Source organism: Pelodiscus sinensis, chromosome 19, assembly GCF_052426305.1.
Source record: "Pelodiscus sinensis isolate ZL-2025 chromosome 19, ASM5242630v1, whole genome shotgun sequence".
NCBI lineage: Eukaryota > Metazoa > Chordata > Testudines > Trionychidae > Pelodiscus > Pelodiscus sinensis.
Genome location: NC_143070.1, coordinates 29,237,902 through 29,253,389, shown reverse-complemented (window position 1 = coordinate 29,253,389; position 15,488 = coordinate 29,237,902). Strand labels below are relative to the sequence as shown.

At 49.5% G+C, this 15,488-nt stretch overlaps 3 non-coding genes across 3 annotated transcripts; 1 reads left to right on the top strand and 2 right to left on the bottom strand.

Moving 5' to 3' along the window:
• Window positions 1–1,948: 1,948 nt before the first annotated feature.
• Window positions 1,949–2,021, top strand: TRNAR-CCU (transfer RNA arginine (anticodon CCU)). Its single transcript has one exon. It is a non-coding gene; the product is annotated as a tRNA-Arg (tRNA).
• A 2,309-nt stretch (window positions 2,022–4,330) lies between these two features.
• TRNAS-GCU (transfer RNA serine (anticodon GCU)) lies at window positions 4,331–4,412 on the bottom strand. Its single transcript has one exon. It is a non-coding gene; the product is annotated as a tRNA-Ser (tRNA).
• Window positions 4,413–6,736: 2,324 nt separating this feature from the next.
• TRNAI-UAU (transfer RNA isoleucine (anticodon UAU)) lies at window positions 6,737–6,830 on the bottom strand. The gene is made up of 2 exons: window positions 6,793–6,830; window positions 6,737–6,772 (listed from the first exon to the last, which is right to left on the bottom strand). It is a non-coding gene; the product is annotated as a tRNA-Ile (tRNA).
• Between the last annotated feature and the right edge of the window lie 8,658 nt (window positions 6,831–15,488).

Genomic DNA, 15,488 nt, shown 5'->3' with positions numbered 1-15,488 from the left:
CATGTTAAGCAAGCAATCTACCACTTGAGCTAATTCCCCTGCCTGCAAATGGCTATGCTGCCTCACCTACCTTGTTCCAGAGCCCACAACATCCCTGCGTCTACCCGAGGCTCCTTTCTGAAAGGGCCACTTGTGAGACTGACACCCGTGGGCCGGCTAGGTCGGAGGTTTAGAACGTGGTGCTCATATCACACAGACGTGTCTTAAGACCAAGCCCCTTGTTTCAAACCATAACAGGCTCGCTATTCCAACATTCCTGCAACCCTCATGGCAGGAGGAGTGAGGGGCGTTTCAGAATAGCGATTTATTTGGAACTAAGTGCTGTGAAGCCAGCACCAAATTACAAAATAAGCTATTTCAAAATAAGCGGCAAGGAGTCCTGTGGCACCTTATAGACTAATTGAAGTATAGGAGCATAAGCTTTCGTGGGCAAAGACCCACTTCATCAGATGCATGTAGGTCTTTGCTCACAAAAGTCGGTCTTTGCCCACGAAAGCTTATGCTCCTACACTTCAGTAAGTCTATAAGGTGCCACAGGACTCCTCGCCGCTTTTGCAGATTCAGACTAACACGCCTACCCCTCTGATACTATTTCAAAATAGACTCTAAATAAGCTACACAATGTCATTGCTTATTTTGAGCTATGGGACACACCCTAGTGAGTTAGAGCCCAGCTCTGCCCCCAGCTCCCTGCTCCATCCACCCACTGCTGCCTTGCAGGCTCATGTCCTGCCCCTGGCCAGCCCCTTGGCATGTGTGAGCTGCTCCCCCTCTGCCCCTGTCACTCACGGCTGGTTCTGGGGCTCAAGCAGGGAACATCAGAGGCTGCTCAGGGGCTAAGCCATGGACCCTCCTGTGGGGCTGTGAGTGTTGCTGTCCCTGCTGTACAGACACGGCCATAGAGCCAGGGAGAGATTCACTGAACATGCCACGGTCACTCAGTGAGTTAGAGCCAAGATCTGCTCCCATCTCCCTGCCCCACCCACCGACGTGCTGACTCCCTCGCTGCCACGGGGCTGTTTGCATTGGCCTCTTCTCTCTGGAACCAGATTTAAGCCACAGCTGAGACTCTGGGCAGGGGGCTGGGTATGGGGGGGGTCTGAGTGTGGGGGGGGAGTGTGTGTTCCTCTGGCTCAGCTTTTCCCTTTCTTCTACCCCAGCAATTGCCCTGCTGCAAAGCAGAGGGAGAGGCTGAGGAGCTAGCTGAACTTTGGGGCTCTGTGGTACAATGGAAAGCCTGTTGGCTGTTTAAGCAGTGGTGCTTGATGTGAACCAGGCCAGTTATTCAAAAGTTGTGCGTTTGAATCCCACTGCAGTCGCTCTTAGCTGCTCTCTGATTTCCACAGCAGCTTTTACAGAACAGGCTGGACCTGCTCCTGTTGCATGATGGGAGTGACAGGGAGCTTGTGACAGGACCTCTCTGGGTGCGAGAGACGTGCCTGTAACTCTAGTGTCTGGCTCTGACACTCCAGCAGTGGGGCCGTCCAACCCGATTCAGACCAGGCCGCTCGGAGCCTCTCACGCTCATCAAGGGGGATGCTGCCTTGGGAGCCAGGGTCACATTGCAGAGCTCCCCCAGGCCCATCCCAGGGTGTCACCAGCCGGCCTCCCGCGCCCTCGGCAATATAGCTGTGTTTTATCCTTCCCCTTCAGTAACAACCAGCCATTCCCCACCCAGCCCCAGCCACTGTGGGACCCGCTCCCTTCCCCAGGAGCAGTGTGAGCGCCAGCGCGGCTCCCTGATGAGACACTTCCCTGGTTTCGGGAGGGAGTCGAGACGTCAAGGCCCATGACCCGGATCCAGCTACCGATACCCATGGAAAGCTGATTTTCAGAGGGGTGTGATCAGCCCTTCCTGTGTATCTGGCTTCTTCAAAGGGGTTTTATCAGGAGCGAAAAGTTGAAAAGGGGCCATTTAGGAGGGTGAATTTCTGTCTCTGGGGGTGTTTTCTCAGTGGCCTAATGGACAAGGCACTAGCCTCCTAAGCTAGGGATTGTGGGTTCAAGTCCCACCTGGGGTGACAGTTTCCTCTCACTGCCAAAGAACTTGCCTTCCTTTTTCTCTGTGAGACAGTTGGCAAAGATGCTCCCAAGTGGCTCTCTCCCTTGCTCCACAGAACCTGTTCAGGCCCCTCATTAGCCAATGTTGCTGTTAGGTGCAGATCTGAGTGCTAAAAGCCCAGGTATCCAGAGTGAAGGGGCACATTTTTGCTCCAGGACAGCCAGAGGGAGGTGGCTGGAGCAGAGCAGGGTCTGTCTGGAGACAAAGCAGAGCCTAAGGATGAGAGGCAGCGACTCCAGAGCACAGGTGGTGGGGGGCTAGTTATTTGGTCTGGCAAACTGACAGAAAATCCCCAGGTCCTGAGCATGGTGCGGGCAAAGCCCATGGGGCAGTTTGCCTCGTGGGGATTGGGGGTGTGGATCTTATACCTTGTAGATTTCACCTTTGCAACATCCTCTGGCAAGGAGTTCCACTGGGTGCAAAAATGCTTCCTTTGTAACTTGGTTACTATCCAGTTTCATTCTGTCACCCTGGTTCTTAAGTAGGCGAAAAAATAATTTCTGATTTGTTTTCTGCACCCCTGTCATCATCACATAAACCCCTGTCCCGTCGCCCCTTGCTTGCCCCTTCCCACGCTGAGAAGAAGAAGTTCCATGAACTCCTGGGAGCTGCTTTCCAAGGAAGAGGCATTTCCAAAATAGAAGATGGCCAAGCCCAATCCCCTACACAAAGGCCCAGGAAATACCAATGGAGCTTGGGAACGTTCCCTCTCGGGCAGTGCTACGGAATGGATCCGGCTGGCCATCGGGCTGACTAACCCATCAACAGACGAGTCCCCGTGAGACTTCTCAGCCCAAGTGCAGAGACTGTGCAGTCTCCCACTCCCAGCCCAGTGGCAGAGGGGCAGCGCCCTGAGGAGGCGGGTCCTGAGGCGGAGGAGACCTTTGAAGGGAACAGAGACAAGGGAGACGTGAGGTGAGAGGAAGGGGAACAAGACACCTCTTCTCAGGTGAGACGTGGTAGGAAACTGCTGGTTCCGGTGTAGACTCTTGCATTGTTGTTGTGGAATAATGGCCATTGTTCCAAAAGAACTTTTGTGTGTAGACAAAACCTGCACAGCCCAAGAAATGTGATTGGGAGCTCCTCCCCACAATCGTTTTGTCAATTGAAGTGCAGGGCTCTGAAGACATGGACCCAAGGTAACCACTTGGTTGCTTTCTGCTAAGGCCACGCTGGAGGGAAAATGATGGCTCCTTCAAGCCACAGTTGAACCAGCAACCTAAGGATCACTTGACAAACACACACTACAGTTCTCTGCTCTGCCAGCTGAGCTAGCGAAGGGTGCCTGAGCAATGTTAGTTTGTCCAAGTTGCCCCTTCTGGAAGTCTCAGGGCAACAGCTTCCCCAAGTAGATGGCATTGCTGATGAGGGGCAGAGGAGCACAGGGGGTGTCACAGGTACTTCACATGCAGAGAGATCCCCTGAGTAAAACCTAAGCTAGATCCATCCATGTCACAGCAAAAGGAAGAAAGTTGGCTTCTTCTCATGTGTCTTCTTTGTTCCAGAGTCTCTAGGGGTGTGGCAGACTGAAACCTATTGTGCTGGCCATAATGTTTTCCTTTATTTAAAATTAAGGTTGATCAACTAACATGAGACAGTTCAAATGCTTAATTGTTTAATGATTTAAATTAAACTTTTCTCCACAGCTGCAGCCCTAGCAAAATGGCTGGGGTGTGATTATGTCATTAGTGGCAAGTGTCCATTAGTAACCAAGAGTCCATGGAAAGGTTTGGGGAGGGCAGGGGCTCAGCAAAGGGGTTTTGGGGAAGTGATGGGATAGATCCTGGCTTGCCCTGACATTTCAAAGGTGACCTTGGGGGCATGTAGCCCCCTGAGCAGCCTCTGATGTTCCCTGTGAGCCCCAGAACCAGCCCTGAGTGAGGGTGGAAGAGGGGGAGCAGCTCACACATGCCAAGGGGCTGGCCAGGGGCAGGACATGAGCCTGCAAGGCAACAGTGACATCACAAGGAAGTTTTTCAGCACCTCAGTTCATTGGTTGGGAGGCAGTGACCTCACAGAGGGACCATGGCAACAGCCAGGTGGGACAGGCTGCAGGGCTGAGGCATCTCAGAGACCCCCATGGCCTGGCTGCCTGGAATCTCCTTTGTGAGGTTTCCCCTTGAGGGCCCCATCTGGGAGTGTCTCTGTAGAGATTTCCCCTTTCCCCAGGCTGCAGTGGGAGGGGCTGGGGCAGGCGGGGTTACAGGAGGGGCTGGCACTGAACTGAAGAGAGATCTGGGAGAAGCAAGAGGGAGGGCTGCAAACATCCAATGAGGATGGGATTCAAACCCATGCGTGCAGAGCACAATGGATTAGCAGTCCAGCGCCTTAACCACTCGGCCACCTCATCAGAGCTGTTAGGTTTTGTTGCCAATTACCCAAAGCCAGCATTGCCAGGAATCTTTGTGCCACTCGCTGGCTGGCCAGTGACACCCAGGGCTGGAAGGTTTTTGCTTTTCACGATGTTCCGTGGGCTGTTGTACAAAGCTCAGTTCTGGTAACAAACCCAAACACCCCTTGGCTACATCTACCCTGCAGGCTTCTTACACAAGAAGGCTGTGTCTACACTGGCAAGTTATTCTAGAAAATTAGCCGCTTTTCCGGAAAAACTTGCCTGCTGTCTACACTGGCCGCTTGAATTTCTGGAAAAGCACTGACGATCTAATGTAAAATTGTCAGTGTTTTTGCAGAAAAACTATGCTGCTCCCGTTCGGGCAAAAGTCTTTTTTCGGAAAACTGTTCTGGAAAAGGGCCAGTGTAGACAGCACAGTAGTGTTTTCTGCAAAAAAGCCCCAATCGCGAAAATGATGATCGGGGCTTTTTTGCGGAAAAGCGCATCTAGATCGGCCATCAACGCATTTCCAGAAAAAGTGCTTTTCTGGAAAAGTGTCCTGCCAATCTAGACGCGCTTTTCCGAAAATGCTTTTAATGAGAACATGATCTTGGTAACTAATTGACCATTCATTATCAGTGGGAAATAGGTCAATGGAAGGATGATAGGAATTACTAGAGAACTTTCTGGGTGTCTGGCTGATGAGTCTTGCCCACATGCTCAGGGTTTAGCTGATCCCCATATTTGGGGTCGGGAAGGAATTTTCCTCCAGGGTAGATTGGCAGAGGCCCTGGAGGTTTTTCGCCTTCCTCTGTAGCATGGGGCACAGATCACAGCTGGAGGATTCTCTGCAACTTGGGGCCTTCAAAGTACTTGAGGGCTTCAATATCTGAGATATAGGTGAGAGGATTATTCTGGGAGGGGTGGGTGAGATTCTATGGCCTGCACTGTGCAGGGGGTCAGACTAGATGATCACAATGGTCCCTTCTGACCTAAAAGTTTATGGCTACGTCTACACTGGCCCCTTTTCCGGAAGGGGCATGTAAATTTCACCAGTCGTCGTAGGGAATTCCGCGGGGGATTTAAATATCCCCCGCGGCATTTAAATAAAAATGTCCGCCGCTTTTTTCCGGCTTTTAAAAAAGCCGGAAAAGAGCGTCTACACTGGCCCCGATCCTCCGGAAAAAGTGCCCTACGAATTAGACCTACGAATAAGACCCTCCGGAAAAGGGCACTTTTTCCGGAGGATCGGGGCCAGTGTAGACGCTCTTTTCCGGCTTTTTTAAAAGCCGGAAAAAAGCGGCGGACATTTTTATTTAAATGCCGCGGGGGATATTTAAATCCCCCGCGGATTTCCCTACGACGACTGGTGAAATTTACATGCCCCTTCCGGAAAAGGGGCCAGTGTAGACGTAGCCTATGAGTCTATGAGTAAAATCATGCCAGTGTAGACGTAGAGCTCTTGCGCAAAATGTCTTGTGCAAGAGCACGTCCACACTGCCATGTGCTTCTGGGCAAGAATGTCCGTGGCAGTGTGCACACTCTCTTGTGCAAGAAAGCTCTGATGGCCATTTTAGCCATAGGGGTTTCTTGCACAAAAAAAACCTGTTGCCCATTCATACCACTTTCTTGTGCAAGAGCTCTTGCACAAGAGGGTTTATTCCTCATGGGAATAAATTTAGTTGCTCAAGAACGCGTGTGCAGTGTAGATGCTCCCCAAGTTTTTTCGCAAGAACGGCCATTCTTGAGCAAGACCCTGGGTGCCCAGAGAGGGGCTGTCTAGTCACAGTCTGGCTCGGCGCGCTCTGCAATGGGAAGATACCCACGGAGCAGGCAGATGGCAGCGGCACATGGCTCTGGTGGGCCCAGCATCCAGAGGAGTGTTTCCGATATGAGTGTTTACTGACAGTGTCTGTCTCTGGTCTGATTTCACAGTGTGGTGAGACACTGGCACCCACAGCAGCATGGATGGGGTGGCTGGAGGAAGTGGCTGGCGGGCAGCCGGGGGGTTGTGCACCTGCAGTGACCTCTTCCTACGTTGCCGGGAAGAAAGCAGCTTGGACTGACGGGCGAGTCTCACTTGCTGATCAGACTCCCAGGCCCTGAGCTCTGGGGCCAGCCCGGGGCAGGAGGGAGAGAGGGTGTGAAGAAATTCCAGGGGAGGGGGAAGAGGTAACTTGGCCCTCCCACCATCAATTTTTTTTCTTTTTTGCTGAAACAAGTTTTGCTTCTATTTTTTGGGGGGGAGGAGGGTTTTTCAAAAATCAAAAGGGGGGGGGGCGTGATGCTGAAAAGTTTGGGAACCACTGCAAGGGGACGACCCAGCAGGGACTCAAAGTGAGTGCTCCAGGTGAGGTTTGAACTCACAACATCAGCATGTCTCCTACAAATACTGCTTTATAAGTACTGTGTACTGACCCATTGCACCACTGGAGCAGACATGTGAAGTTTTTCTTCAAAGTCCTTAGATTGAAAAAGTCAAGACGCACAACTTGGAACTGAAGTTTCTGCCTGAGCCCTTGTTCTTTCTTTTCACAGGCAGAGCTGGGGGGCTCCGCACATCCAGACACCCCTCCCTCTTCCTCCCTGGTCTCTGAAATAACCCACCCTAGTGGAGCACAAAGCTGCTGGAGGCAAGAGCACTAGAGATGAGTTGCACATGGGTTAGTGCTCCCTTTGCACATGAGAGGTAGCAGGATTCACTCCCATCTTCTCCCACCTGCTCGATGGGGCTCAGGGGTTGGCCTCTTTCCTGCTGCCCCAACTCTCATTCCCACAATGCACTTTGTGCAGGGACCGATGGTCATGGTCAAGGCGTGTGGCTGGGAACCAGGACCCTTCCCAAAGTATACAACTCCCCTGCCCCCCCGTTCTGCTCACGCTCTCTGGCTGCCTCCAGCATGGGCTGAGCTCAGAGGTAAGATGGGCGACCTGCCCTGACGCTGTGATGGCATCAGGCACCTGAGCACAAGTCTGCTCACAAAGCTCTAATGGGCCTCAGACAAGCAAAACCACCTTAGTGAACCTCAGGACAGGGAAGCCAAAAAGCCTGGCACACAAGGACCTCCCAGCAACCACCCCAGCCCGTCCCACTGAGATTTAAACTCAGAGTGGAGAATTCAGAGTCATTAGTGCTGCCCCTTACACCTGGGACCTAGACAGAAGGCCTGAGGTAGACACCTGGGACACTCAGTTCTCAGTCTGGCCTCTGCTCTCCTGGCTTCCCTCCAGCTGCTTCATCTCTCAGGACTCTCTGGCTACATCTACAAGGCACGTTTATTTTGGAATAAGATATTCTGGAACAGTTATTTCAAAATAGCACGTCTACACTGCAGGGAAACCACAAAATGAGTCCTAGGAGGCTTCCCTAATGTAGACGTGCTACCTTGATTTAGAGCCCCAGGAGGAATAACTTAGAATGGCCCTGGGGAGGGGATATTTTGAAATAGCAGAAGTGGAGTATGTACACGCGCCTCATTTTGAAATAGCTATTTCAGAATAGGCATTTTTCTGCGTACAGTGAGGTCTACAGAAGTTGGAATCAGCCATCCGTTATTTCAGAGTTATTTCAAACTAACGGAATTGCTGTGTAGACTCTTGCCTGGTTATTTTGGAATAACGGCCATTGTTCTAAAAGAACTTTTCTGTGTGGACAGAACCTCTGTCCTGCCCCAGTTCTGCTGCTTTCAGGAAAACTCCTTGTTAGGACCAGTCACAATCTAGGGTCAGTGAGGGTCCATCCCAGCTGAGATGTGTGTTACACAAGTCTCTTGTTCACTACCCATTTCTCAATACTGGCTGTAGATGCTGCTCTCACATGGGGGTGTAGATCAGTGGCAGAGTGTTTGACTACGAATCAAGTAATCCTTGGTTCAAATCCAAGTGCTCCCTGTGAGAGTGTTGATTTAATGAAGACATTCACCTTTCTTGGATTTCCATTGTATGTGAACTGTTTAAATCTGTGGTCACCAACAGGTTGATGGCAAGGCCTTGAGCAGTGGCTTGCAAGGTGTGCTGTCTGCTCTGCCCCCATTTCCCTCTCACCCCTGTCAAAGTCAGACAGGACTCACAGATTTGGCAGACTGCTCTGTTTATTTCAGCAAAGCTTTGCTAAAATGCATGGAGAAAATGTGAGTACCCTACAAGGTTCAAACCCCTTGATTTTATACAGTCAAAAGGAAGCCAAAATTAACAGGATTAAAAGGGGGGCAAAACTTCACATAATTAGTGTGAGGCTACTCAAGTACTCTTCATTTCAATATTAAGCACACAGCAATCTCCTGGCTATATCTCCCTGATTATCTGGAATTGTTTCCTAACACTTAATGTTTCTTTTCCTGTTAAACTCAGGCCCAAATTGGCTAGCACCTTGATCTGCATACCTACAATCAACATTAACATACTTTTCTTCTTCCTCTTAAAAGACAAACAGAATTCCTTTAACTTATTCAATTATTACAGCACAATTCATCTTTTTCTTACAGTATAATTCTTTCTACTTTCACAATCCCTCCTTTTGGTCAAGCTTCGCCTATGACCAACAATTACTGGGTTTCTTGCATTAACCGTTCTTTGTCTCTCTGTTCATCAGTGATATTTAAAATCATCAGATTAGCACTCTGGTGAGGGGTAGCTAGCTGTGTGATATGTTTTGCACAGTTTTGGATACAACAGGAGATTAACTGAAAACATACAAAAATCATTAAGATCCCAAATAGGATAGTCAGGGCTCCCTGAAACAACCAGTTTCCTATGCCAGTGAAATTGAACAAGTTACTCAGCCATTTCCACAGGGAACTTGGCTCTTCGTGAGGAAGATATGCAATCTTTTCTAAGTAGTTAGCGCGATCTATTACATAATTGGTGTTGTCTGGTATATATACACAACATTCTTTGCCAATGAGAGCACAGGTCCCTCCTTTTGCTGCCAGCACTATATTCAATGCCTGACGGTTTTGGAGGACCACTTGTCTGATCGCTTCTGTTTCTTTGGCCAGGGCCCTTAAACTTTCTCCAGTTTCATTTGCCATGATTTCAACTACTGCTTGTAACCTCAGAAGCCTTTTTGCATGATGTATTACTCCCCCAAGTGGGATAAAGGAACCACCAATAGCCTCTTCCCAAGTTAAAGGGCTTATGTGATTCACATACCATTTGGCATCCGACAAGTCCCTTCTTTTTCGCCTAAGATTACGGAGGCGTTCTCGTGGGAAGGACTCTAACACTCGGAATTGTGGGAAGAGTTGGGCGGGATAACAGATACCTGACCAGTTAACTGGTAATGTGGTATAGGCCTTTGTTCCACAGACCCAATGATGCCCTATCAAAGCCGGGAAGGGTCGGTTGCACCCTTTGCCATATAGATGTCTATAAAGGAGGAGTAATATCCCCCGAAGGGCACAAGGTGATTCTCCTTACGGGGAGTAGTGTTATTTGCATGGCATTAAAGATTGTACTGATGTTACAATATGCTGGAGACAACTGCTTCTCCCCAGATTTAGCCCCGTTCCATTACACACCAAACACCAGTGACCTTTTCCCTCCACCACGCTTATCCATTTAGATACATTTATTCCTACTGCTTCCCAAGTGTCATTACTGTTCCATGTCTTGTTAAATGGATGAGGTCCTCCGGTGAGGCCTGGGGAATTAAGTGGGATTGCCAAGACAGGAACCAGCTTGTGAGTGGGCTGGGATGTGGCTGCAGACCCAGCAATTAGAGATATTAAGGGTCTGAGCGATCCATACTTGCTGGTGGATAAAAGAATTGTCATTGTCATTGTGGATTCCCCAGACCTTAAGACACCAGTAGCCGAGGAACAGGCCCCACCAGAGGCACATGCTGGAGGCAAGACCCTTTTTGGTTCTGACAACCTCAGCTGAGGGAACCGCAGTCACGGTTTTATGTCCACCAGGCAGCAGGCGCTAGGCTCACTGCTGCTTCTTCTTGGGCCTTGCTTTTGGTTGTCGTCTGCTTCAGGCAACCCTTACGTGAACGTAGGTTGTAAGGTATTGCAGGCTATTCCTCTACGTCTTCTTCTGGAGTCAAAATTGACTCTGCGTGGTCCTGAGGCGATGACTGGTCTGCTGGGGGTGGTGCCTTCTTACACTGCGAAGCCTGTATCCATGCTGCTATGCCGGATAGCTTAACAGCTGTCTGGGTAGTGAGCAGCACCTGATGTGGGCCCTTCCACCGGGGTTCCAAGGCGTGTTTTCGTTGGTGGTGTCGTATGTAGACCCAATCACCTGTCTCGAGGGTGTGGCAGGCGTCAGAGGTGGGTTCGGTTGGCCAGGCGGCTCAAACCTGTGAATGGAAGTGACTTACAGCTTGCATTAGTCCCTTGCAGTACTGAAGGAGTATACTGCGAGTCAAGTTCAAGTCTGAGACTGGAGTAATGGTAGTCATTGTTCACATAGGGCGCCCCATAACAATTTCAAAAGGACTTAATTTATGTCTTTGGGATGGGGTGGATCGAATTTCCATAAGGGCCAATGGTAAGGCCGCTGGCCAGCTTAACCCTGTAGAGTCACAAATTTTTGCAAGCTTATTTTTTTTTAGCATGCCATTTCGTCTTTCAACTGCACCTGCGCTCTGTGGGTGGTAGGGACAGTGCAGCAAGTGTGTGACATGTAATACACGATCCAGGTGCTGAACAAGTTGTCCAGTAAAATGTGTACCCCGGTCACTGGACAGAGTGGCAGGAGTTTCTTTTGCAGGCATAATATGATTTAACAAACATTTGGCAACAGACAGCGAATCAGCTTTGCGACAAGGAAAGGCTTCAATCCAACCCGAAAATAAGCATACCATAACCAAAATGAATTCATATAGTTGACACACAGGCATTTGAACAAAATCAAGCTGCCAATGCAAGAACAATGCTTGGGGCAGGCCCCAGAACCCGTGAGCTACCTTTACACGTTTGCCAACATTGTAGCTTTGGCAAGTGGTACAGGCGGCACAGTGGTGAGCTGCAAAAGAGCTGAAATGTGGGGCCCACCATCCTGCCTTAGTTACAGCAGTGCGAAACGCCGTGTAGCAGGGCGGCTAGAGCTGGGTAGAGCGAAAAGAGGGCCACAAAGGCACCAATAAGGGGGCGCCAAAGGGAATCAGGGTGTAGAGAGCAACCCTGGGCGACCCAGGAGTCTTTTTCTGTTTCTGAGGCAGAGTCTTGGAGCAGGGTGACTTTAGAAAGGGACTGCGGTGGTACAGAAACAGAAAGGGAACCGAGAAACGCACCTGGGGAAGATTTTATGGCAGCATTACCCTTAGCAACATTAGTATCTGCTGTGGAGTGACCAGGGCACTTAACAATAGCTAATGCAGATGGGAGTGCATACAGGAGAGCAGCAATGTAGGGGCCATTCTTGATAGGGGTACCAGCAGAGGTAAGGAAACCCCGAGCTTGCCAGAGGGTGCCAAAGTCATGTACAACCCCAAAAGCGTAACGAGAATCAGTATAAATGGTGGCGGAGCATCCCTCAGCCAGAAAGCAAGCGCGGGTTAGGGCAACTAGTTCAGCGACTTGTGCTGAAGTCACAGAAGGTAACGGCGCAGCTTCTAGGGTTTCAGAGAGTGATACCTCAGCATATCCTGCGAGGAGACGACCTTGGCTATCTCTAAAGCAGGAACCGTCAGTGAATAACACAAGGTCGGAGTTAGAGAGAGGGACATCAGAAAGGTCGTGGCATGGGACGGTGACAGCAGAGACACTTGCAAGGCAGTCGTGGGGTTCACCGTCATTAGACAGAGGAAGGAGAGTGGCAGGGTTCAACTGAGAACAGCACTTTATGGTGATATGCGAAGCCGAAAGCAGTAAAAGTGAGGCGGGCGGAGGAAAGGTGAGCTGTATTACCTTGTAGCAGGAGAGTATCTATAGAGTGAGGGACCATGAGAGAAACAGGAGAGCGGAGGACAAGGGACTCAGACATTTTAATTAGGCGTGCCGCGGCAGCCACAGCCCGCAGACGGGGGTAGACCTTGGGCAACAGGATCCAAGGTGGCAAAGAAATAAGCTACTGGACGATTTTTTTGCCACCATGCTCCTGAGTAAAAACCCCAAGTGCACAACCAGATTGCTCGTGGCAGAAAAGGGTAAAGGGCTTACAGTAGACAGGTAACCCTAAGGTGGGGGGGGCAGTGAGAAGCACTAAAGAGTCAGTTTCTGAGACAGATAATGAAGGGGAACAGAGGAGTAGATCATTTACACATTGGACCAATGTGGACCCAGAGGGGAAGACCAGGTTAACAAGGTCTTTGGCTAATGCTTGGGAAAAGTAAGACGGGCTTTCTGTGTACCCCTTGGGAAGCATACTGCTGCTCCTTGTAAGAAAAGGCAAAAAGATACTGGAACTTAGGGTGAACCGGGACAGAAAAGAAAGCAGAACACAGATCAACATCAGTAAAATGAGTTGCATCTGGCAGGATAGAAGCCAGATTAGTTGCTGGGTTAGGGATTACAGGAAAGGTGGGTACAACAATGCAGTTAATAGCTTGAAGATCCTGAACAAACCGCCATGATTTCCCATCAGCCTTTCGAACTGGGAGGAGGATAGGGGTGTTACAGGGGCTGGAACAGGGGACAATAATGCCTTGTTCCCACAGGGTGGATATGACCGGAGCTGAAACCTCTAAATCCCAAAAACCCGGTGCCACGACCCCTTCTCTGACCTTATCCCCATTCTTGGTACCCTCCCCATTCCCGGTACTGTCTGCCCTGCCCTGAATAATGCTGTATTTGCAGAGCTATCAACCTTTGTGAGGACTGCTTCTCTTTCCTTTTAGAGTGCAGTGGCAATGCTCTGCCACTGCTTGCAATTTGTCCATGGTCTTGGCCTCCCATCCAACACTTATTTGCTTTAACATACTGCTAATAGCAGATAAGAGGCTATTAACAAACGCATGCGCCAGGGCGCCCTGTCCATTTTTACCTGGTTGCTGTACCCCCAAAAAATCCAAAAAAACCAACCAAACAAACAAAAACCATCAGTCAGTCTGTGTGATAGTTGCCCGGGTTTTTTTCTTTGTTGCTGTTTACGGGGTTATAAGTAGCTTACACAGTTGCAGGAGGTCTGCTTCAGAGGGTTCATAGGCATTGCACACTAGCAAAATTCCTCTGCAAATTTGGTAGGGTTTTCCTGGGGCTTTGGAAAACCTTTTAAAATCGAGTGGAGCTCCGTGTGGGTCCAGGGTTTATAGCTTCAAGTGGGACCGGTCTGAGTTTTCTTGGAGGACGGGGTAAAGGGAAGCGCTTGGTCTGGTGGTGGGAGAGGAGGTTTCCAATAAAGCTTTTTTTCTTATAATTAGAATTTTTAAGGGAGGCGAGCTTCGATTCAGTTCATTTAAGATTTGCCTCGTCCCACCACTGCATGAAGCAATCTACCTCTCCTCTAGCCAATTTAGTTTTTGGGAAGGCCAAGTTTGTCTTTTAAGACATCCACTTGGTCTTTGTCCCAAGATCCTAACAGTGGCCACTGAGTTTTGGGATCCCCCCAGAGTTAATCTAGATCATTTTTCCAGAAATTTACAGGAGTCCGGACCCTTTCTAAAATATATAAACTGAGCCAGGGTCCCTTTAGGGAACTATCCCTGCTTAGACGTCTGCTTACCCATACAGGAGGACTTCATACACCAATCACACCAGGAGGAAATTCGGGTTCGTCAGAGCGGTGCCCGGTGCAACACACAAAAGAAGCCCACAGGCTACTGCCTCAATCGCCCTTGCGTTCACTCCAAGGATTTTATCCAAGGTGCGGTGCGGCTGCGATTGTGCAGATTCCAGTCACACAGACCGCGGGGACAGGAGCCCCTTGGTCGGCCAGTCCCTGGACAGGGATGGCTCCCAGACTCACTCACACCACAGGGAAGACGGATAGACACAGAAACAAGACAGTCCTCAGTCCGGACAAAATAATTACCTGACCAGAGTCCTGATGTTAGATCCCGGGATCCCTACCAGAACAGAGCAGGAACCAACAGGTTCGATGGCGTAGACTTCGCTGTGGCTGTGCACCTTTCCGTTCTGGCGGAGGACCGCTCGGGCTAAATGCCCAGGTGCCGGCTGCCACGGTCATCCTACAAGACAGTCAGGGATCTCACAGCCTCAGCGAAGACGGTTGCCATCTCGGTGGAACCTCCAAATTGTCAAAGTCAGACAGGACTCACAGATTTGGCAGACTGCTCTGTTTATTTCAGCAAAGCTTTGCTAAAATGCTTGGAGAAAATGTGAGTACCCTACAAGGTTCAAACCCCTTGATTTTATACAGTCAAAAGGAAGCCAAAATTAACAGGATTAAAAGGGGGGCAAAACTTCACATAATTAGTGTGAGGCTACTCAAGTACTCTTCATTTCAATATTAAGCACACAGCAATCTCCTGGCTATATCTCCCTGATTATCTGGAATTGTTTCCTAACACTTAATGTTTCTTTTCCTGTTAAACTCAGGCCCAAATTGGCTAGCACCTTGATCTGCATACCTACAATCAACATTAACATACTTTTCTTCTTCCTCTTAAAAGCCAAACAGAATTCCTTTAACTTATTCAATTATTACAGCACAATTCATCTTTTTCTTACAGTATAATTCTTTCTACTTTCACACCCCCAAGAAGCTTCACTACTTACCTCCAGTGACAATGGAGGTAGTGTGGGCTTCCTGGGGATGGACAGAAGTCCTACAGCTCAGTGCCACTTCGGGAGATTCCAGAAGTGCACTGGCTGCTCTGCTGGGTGTACTGCAGGAGGGAGCATGGGCTCCCTGCACTGCACAGGAGGGTTGGCCCCAGGGCAGGCAAGCACTGGTTTCCCTGGTTCCCTGGGGGGGAGAATCCTTGGAGATGTAGGGGACTCTCTGCCTCCACTTGCTCCCCAGCTGCAGAACTCTGTCCTCCCCACAAAATATATATATAAATGCTTATATAAATGCTTCATTGTAGATTTAAATAGCACGAATCTTGAATAAAAACCAGACCATTTATTTTAGAAGTATAAACACGTGATTTTATGTATCACATAATTTAAAAATAAACTGTTCATCTGAGTGTGTAAGTAAGGGCTGGGGATAGCAAGTAGCAAGTGATGGACAGGAGGAGAA